At 44.2% G+C, this 7,363-nt stretch overlaps 1 protein-coding gene across 2 annotated transcripts in view; it reads left to right on the top strand.

Annotated features, from left to right (window-relative positions):
- The first annotated feature begins 976 nt into the window (after window positions 1–976).
- The window catches only part of PKNOX2 (PBX/knotted 1 homeobox 2), a 173,863-nt gene continuing 167,476 nt past the window's right edge, over window positions 977–7,363 (top strand). For both annotated transcript variants that reach the window (XM_045283680.1, XM_004714155.2), the window contains exon 1: window positions 977–1,065. The gene's annotated coding sequence lies outside the window, so the exon portion shown is untranslated. The remainder of the gene's footprint in view (window positions 1,066–7,363) is intronic.

Below are 7,363 nucleotides of genomic sequence, written 5' to 3'. Positions count from 1 at the left end.
ACACTACCAGGGCTCCAAATATGGAGAAACAAAATTCATTAACTTACCGTATAGAGTCGTGTATAAGCCAAGGTTTTCAGCCCATTTTTGTGCAGTTTTTGTGGTAAAATTAGTTGCCTCAGCTGATATTCAGGTCGGCTTATACTCGAGTATATATATTTTAAAAATACATAGAAGCTATGCTGTTAACGTCACCTTTAGGCCAATTTGTATACTTGGTCCATTCCCTCTGGATTCATCCTCTTTGCCACTTGCCTCCTTCCTCCTCCATCTGGCCGCGCCCCATCGGCCTCTCTCTGGTCCCTAGACAAATGCAGCAGATGCCATGACAGCACCTGAGGCTCATCTGCACAACTGGAAAAGGTGCAACTGACCCCCTTCCCCTTAATCAGAAGCCCCCCTGGTGTCACCATGGTTGGTGATTGGCTTCTAACTATCAGCAGTTTAAACCCATCAGCTGAAACCACTGCCCACTTTACAGGAAAAAGTTGCGGCCGTCTGTCTGCTTCCTTAAAGATTACTGCCTGGGCATTTCTACTCTGTCATGCAGGGTTCCTATGGGTCAAAACTGACCGAACAGTAAAGGGGGGTTGGGTCCTTTTAAAAGAAAGTGTCGGTCCTGGCCTTCTCGATGCTCAGAAGTCCCTCAAGCACCCTTGAGGGAAAGTGTAGTGTACGGCGCTTGGGCTTGGGGAGCCAGACGGGCAACCCCATGGCTCGTCATTGGTGGCAAATAGTGTGATCTAAAATGGCCCAGTGGGTCTAAGCAGCCCCTTCCGGAGAAAGAGTTGATTGGTGAATGTGGGAGAAGCATCTCTTGAGGAAATGGAGCTTTTCCCTCACAGCTGGGAAGGAGGATGAGCAGTGAGGAGAGGTGATGGTGAACAGAGCCTGGGAGACCCGTGTTCTCTGATCACTCAGACATGTCTAGTCTTCCCTGCTGAGATCTGATCTGCCCTTGTATTTTTTACAGGTTGAGCTTGGCTGACAGAAGCTTTTCTGGCCCAACTGGGAGTAAGAAGAGGCGGGGAGTCTCCTGAAGACTAGCCCAGGATCACCCAAATAGTAAGAAGTGCTTTTCTCTCCTTGAACACACAGCTAAGTCCGTCAATAGATTTTATGTTTGCTTCTGAAAACCGCTAGAATCAACTCATGGTAACTGATGCTTAGCACACACACCTTAGAAGCAAAGCCTCGGATGGCCTTTTCATGTCTTCTTTGTACTCCTTAGCTTCATGAGGTTATATTTATGCCGTATCTTATGAACCATCATTTTTGTAGGTATTGTTGAATGAGGCATTGATTATATGCATCATGATGAGAACATTTGTGCAATCTTCTGAGCAAGCGTGGTTGTGAGTCGCTTTCGTGTCATCTGACTTATGGTGACCCCATATGCCACGTGAGGTTTTCAAGACTGACTTTCAGAAGAAGCTTGTTAGGCCGGCCTGCTGAGATGCTTTGGGGAGGAATCTAACCACTAACCTTTTGACTGGTGCTCAAGTGCATAACTAATTGCACCACGCATGGACTCTACAGAGAGAATATCTCCTTAGTGATACTCAATTAAAATGCAGTTCTTGGACTCTATGGCCAGAGGTTCTGATTTTGTGGATCTAGGTTAAGACTCAGGTATATGCATTCCAAAGATTTTTAATGAATGTTGGGACACTGCACCCAACATATTTCAGATGAACTCTGAGAAATAGTTCTTTAGCATTTATAAAGCATTTTGAATAAAGGATCTCATTTAATCCTCTAATCAGACGAGGTTTTTCTTTATCCCCTTAAATAACTTCATGATCCCACAGTTTCAGTATAGACAGGGTTTTAAATGCCAGTTATCCCAACAATCCTTTTTCTTTCCAGGCTGCCATGATTAGGGCTGGATCTGAGATTTGGCCCCAAATGTGAAGGCCCTTGTCAAGGATTTTGTAGATTTCCTTACGTCCTGGGAACAGGATGGCCTGAGAGGCCAACAGTTTTCATTGTGGGAGCAGTTTCAGGCTAAGATGGTCTATGCCATCATGTTTGCTGACGGGGAGGGCAAAGGAGACCCTCTGGGAAATGGATTGGCCTAGTAACCACAGCAATAGATTTGAGCAGGCAATCACAGTGAGGATGATGCAGGACCAGTGACATTACCTTCTGTAAGACACAGAATTGGTATGAATCAGAGTCTAGTTAATGGCAGCTGAAACAACCATTGCTGCCAACCAAAACTGGTTTTCCTCAAGAGTCGGGAATTGAGAGATCCACACGGTGACCGTTCTGGGCCTACCTCCCATGTGGGTAGATAAGAAAACCATGGCTATTAAGAGAGGAAGATAGAACTGGCTGGCAGTGCTTTGTCCTCCTTCCTTGTCCCTTCCACCTTTTGGCAGAGTATGCTAGCGCACGCTATACCACATGAGGGGGAAGCCGGAAGGAAGGCACACCTAGAAGAAGGTCCACCCCCTATGAGTAGGAGCAATGCCCATTTGGGAGACAGGTTAACAGTCTGGTCAACACCATTTGGAATACATGTGCAACGTGATGTTGAAAGAAGTTCACTGTGGATCATATTGGGGCAGGGATGGAAGGGACGGTGACAAAGAAAGCGAAGGACAAAAGTCACAGACTCCTAAAACAACTGCTTGAAAGTGTATTGTTGTCCAAGTGCAGTGGCTTTCCATGGGACTGAAACTAGGACAGAGCTACCTGGAGAGCCGGATTTTCTCCAGGTGAGTGCTGTGAATCACCATGAATCCGATTCAACTTGATAGCAACTAACAACAAGAATATGGGTGCTAGAGTCTAATCAATCCAGACCACCTAGAAAAATGGAAGTACCATTGTTATCTGGCACCTACAGGGTAGACAGTGGGGAAGAATGGGAATAGGTTGACCAATAGCTGACTCCCGTGGGAGTCTTTCTACAGACTGGAAGGGCAAACCCGAAACCAAACTCACTGCCATCCAGTCAGTGCTGACTCGTAGCGATCCCCCTGTGGGTTTCCAAGACTGTGATTGCTTACAGGAGGAGGAAGCCCAGTCTTTCTCCCTGGGAGCTGCTGGTGGTTTCAGTGCACATCACAGGCCAACAAGGCACCCTCTACCACCGGGGCTCCTCTCAATGGGATGGAGGCCTCAAATAGATGTCACTTCCTCCTCCAGGGCACATGAATATGCACCTACCCACTGGCCATTTTGGACTTAACAAGTGAGTGACAGTGTGGTATTTTCTGGGGACCAAATATAGTTGACATGGTTGCTTGGATGAATAAAACTAGCAAGGGCTTTTTTTTTTTTTTTTTTGCAAAGAATGCTGGAAGTGTGGCAATCAGAGAAGCCGCCAGCTGTCTCACTTAAATTCTTAGCTCTCTCTCACTCTTTTTTTAAAATCATTTTGCTTACATAATCCACCCCCTTTTTATTTTCTAATTCTCTCCTTGCAAAACCAGCACTGGAGGGGAAGGGCTGGGGTGGAGGGGTAGCAATTACACATCAGCTTGGGGAGCATTTACATTTTGCAATTACAATTTAAAAATAAATCTTGTTAATGATCTCCACGTGTAAACGACAAACCCTAACTGACTTACATACTCTCGTGGGCCTGCCTGCCTCCCCCTGAAGTCAGAGGCTCAGTGGAGACACAGATACCAGAGCAGGCAGAGGAGGAAACTGGGGCCAGCATTTGAGGAGTGGCAAGAGCAGTCAATGTGCTGTTGAGGTTGGTGGAGGATAGGCATGGGGTAGAAAACTTGGAAGCTATGACTTCTAGACTCCCAGCTCTTCTCTCACCTTCTTCTTGCTTGGTCCAAGCTCTCCTCCTTCCAAGCCCTGACACAAGCCCTGTTCTTTGTCCTCAGGAAGAACTACCAGTTCTCAGAGTTCTGGAGAAAGTAAGAGTTGACTGCAGGTATTTTCCAAAGTGGGAGTTTTAAAAATTCCTTTGGGCAAAAGCAAACCCTAGTTCCCAAGGTCAGGCCAATGTACCTGGATATTCATGGACTGGGAAAGGGTTGATTCAATTTGCTGGTTCATGAAGGAACCAGATTTGATTTCATTTTACCTTGGGAAAATAATATCTCCTCTTCCCAATTTGTTGTTGTTAATTGCTATAATTTACTCCAAGTTTGGCAACCTCGTGTACAACTGAAGAAAACACTACCCAATCTGGTACCATCTTCACAATCATCATTGCAGCCATTGGATATTTTGATGCCTTCCAACCTTTGGGTCCCATCTTCCAGCACTATATTTATATCAGCTAATTTATCAGATAATATTTTATATCAGATAATATCTTATAAGATATCAGAGAATATTCTGTTGGATTTATGGGGTTTTCGATGACTACATTTTAGAAGCAGATTGCCAGACTTTTTCTCCTACACTGTCTTACTCTGGAAGCTCTACTGAGACCTGGTCACCATAAGTGGCCCTCATGATGGTCTAAATATTAATGGCATAGCTTCCACCAGCACAACAACATGAAGGCCGTCACAGTATGACAAACTGATGGTCAGAGGTCTTGTCAATTAGTTGCATTTATCCAAGTATTCTGATTCCTTGAGTAATGTCAAAAGCAGACACTTGGTCATCAAACTAACCTAAACCCTGCCGTTTGCTGGGTGGGGAATTTGGAGCCAGTTATACACACGGGCAGCAGTTCAAAATCAGCAGCTACTCCTAAGGAGAAAGGTGAGGCTTTCAGATCACGTAAAAGATTTACAGTTTGGGAATTCCACAGCGGCATTTCTCTGCCCTATAGGGAATTGTCTGATGGTAGTGAGTTTGGTTTTGAGGTTTTTTTGGTTTTGTTTTGTTTTGTTTTTTTAATGAAGCTTCATTTCTCTCATGGATGTTCTCTTTATATCATTGGGATAATCCCATTTACCTCACAGGGCTTTTGTGAGGATTAAATGAGTTGGGGAAGAAAGCACTCCATCGAAGTCTGGCACATTGTACATGCTCAGTAAATACCTGTTCCTTTCCAAGCCGATTTCCTCCCCTCCCGGATGAAAACTGCCTTCCCCAACCACCGCGGACACTAGAAAAGCATGACGCTGATGAAGGATGGTGGTCCCTTCATCTCTCCTCTCAACGTCAAGGCATCTGCATCCTGAACAGCCCCCGAAACGGACCTATCGCCACACATAGGCATCTCTTTACCCAGACGATTCCCTAGGCTGTTCGCTTTTGTTAGGTCCTATCAAGTCAGTTCTGACTCATCACAACCCCATGTACAGCAGGACTGAACACTGCCCGGTCCTGCGCCGTCTTCACAATTGTCACTATACTGGAGCCCGTCACTGCCATCTAATTGAGCCACTGTGTCCCTCCATCTCATAGAAGGTCTACTTGACCGAGCACGATGTCTTTTTCCAGGGACTGGTCTCTCCTGACAACATGTCCAAAGCACATGAGATGAAATTTCACCATCCTTGCTTCTAAGGAGCATGCTGATTGTACTTCCAGGACAAATTTGTTTGTTCTTTTTGTAGTCCCTGGCTCCTTCAGTATTCTTTGCCAGCACCATGATTCAAATGCATCCATGCCTTTTCAGTCTTCTTTATTCAATGTCAACTTTCACATGCATAAGAGGCGATTGAAAACATCGTGGATTGGATCTTCTGCACCATAGTCCTCAAAGTAGCCTCCTGGCTTTTGAACACTTGGAAGTGGTCTTGTGCGTCCGATGGAGCCAATGCAATGTGTCATTTCATCTCTTCATTGTTGCTTCCATTAGCATGGATTGTTGATCCAGGCGAGATGAACTCTTTGACAACTTCTATCTTTTCTCCATTTATCACGATAGTACCAATTGGACAACTTGTGAGGATTTTTTTTTCTTTACATTAAATTGCAATCTATATTGAAAGCTGCAATCCTGGATCTTCATTGGCAACTGCTTCAAGACCTCCTCATTTTCAGCAAGCAGGGTCGAGTCACCTGCATACTGCAGGTCATTCGTGAGCCTTCCTCCACGCCTGATGTTGCATTCTTCTTTTGATAGCTCATTTTGCCTGGTTATTTGCTCAGCATACAGATGACAGAATAAAACCTAGATGTACATCTTTAATGATTTTAAACCATTCAGTATTCCCTTATTCTGTTCACAAAACTGCCTTTTGATCCATGTGCAGGTAGGTCCACCTGAACACAATTAGGTGTTCTGGAATTCTTCTTTAGGCTATCCATGGTTTGGTATAGTCCACACAATCGAATGCCTTTGCATAGTCAATAAAACACAAATAAACATTTTTCTGATGTTTTCTATTTTCAGCCAAGATCCATTTGGCATCACCAATGATAGCTCTTGTACCATCTCTTCAAATCCTACCTGAACCTCTGCAGCTATTGTCAGCTGATCTTCAATAAAAAGTTTACTTGCATGTGATAGCAATAATATTGTTTTATAATTTACATATTCTAGTGGGTCACTTTGCCTTGAAATGGGCACAAATATGTATTTCTTCTAGCCAGTTGGCCAGGTCTTCCAAATTTGGGGGCATAGACAGCTGAGTGCTTTCAGTGCTTCATCAGCTTGGCAAAAGATTCCAATTGGTATTCCATCAACTCCTGGAACCTTGTTTTGGGCTAATGCCTAGTGCAGTCTGCAAGTTTTCCTTAAATACCATTGGTTCTTGCTCATATGCTACCTCTTGAAATGGTTGAATGCTGACTAGATATTTTTGGCAAAGTGGTGTACCAAGCATGTTTTTCATTTTTGGTTTTCTAACTCCAGATCTTTGTATGCTTCATCATAATACATTACCTTATCTTCTTGAGCTTCCATGGGATTCCCTATTAAAAGAACAACAACAAATGTAAAACTCACTGCCATCAAGTAGATTTTGACTCGGAGTGACCCTCTAGGACAGGGTAAAACTGCCTTTGTGGGTGTCCAAGAGTGTAACACTTTGGGGGAGTAGAAGATGTATTTCTCCTGTGGAGTGGCTGGTGCTTTAGAACTACTAACCTGAAGGTTAGTAGTAGGCAAATGCTTAACCTCTCTGCTATCAGGGCTCCTTAGGAATCCCTATAGGCTCTTGATGTTGGGCTCTGGAAGCAGCCCTCAACTTCTCATCAGTTCTTTTCCTGACTTTGACTTGACCAGGATTCCCTAAAAGATTTTCTCATTTCTAGACAATAATTCACCCACGTGATCTTTTAACAGCCATGACCCCTCTTTGGGCCCCAGTGTGTTCCTATCTGTGAAATGAGGAAGCTAGACCATGAACTCTCTGAAGTTCCTTTCCATCTTGAAATTGTATAATCCTTGGATTCCCATTTCCTTTGCCTAGTATTTAAAGCAGTGGTTCTCAACTGTCCTAATGCCGCGACCCTTTAATACAGTTCATGTTGTAGTGACCCC

Source organism: Echinops telfairi, unplaced genomic scaffold (assembly GCF_000313985.2).
Source record: "Echinops telfairi isolate 266 unplaced genomic scaffold, ASM31398v2 ScPeMD7_7465;HRSCAF=8503, whole genome shotgun sequence".
Taxonomy (NCBI): domain Eukaryota; kingdom Metazoa; phylum Chordata; class Mammalia; order Afrosoricida; family Tenrecidae; genus Echinops; species Echinops telfairi.
Note: the sequence above shows the minus strand (reverse complement) of the source record. Positions and strands in the feature narration are given on the sequence as shown.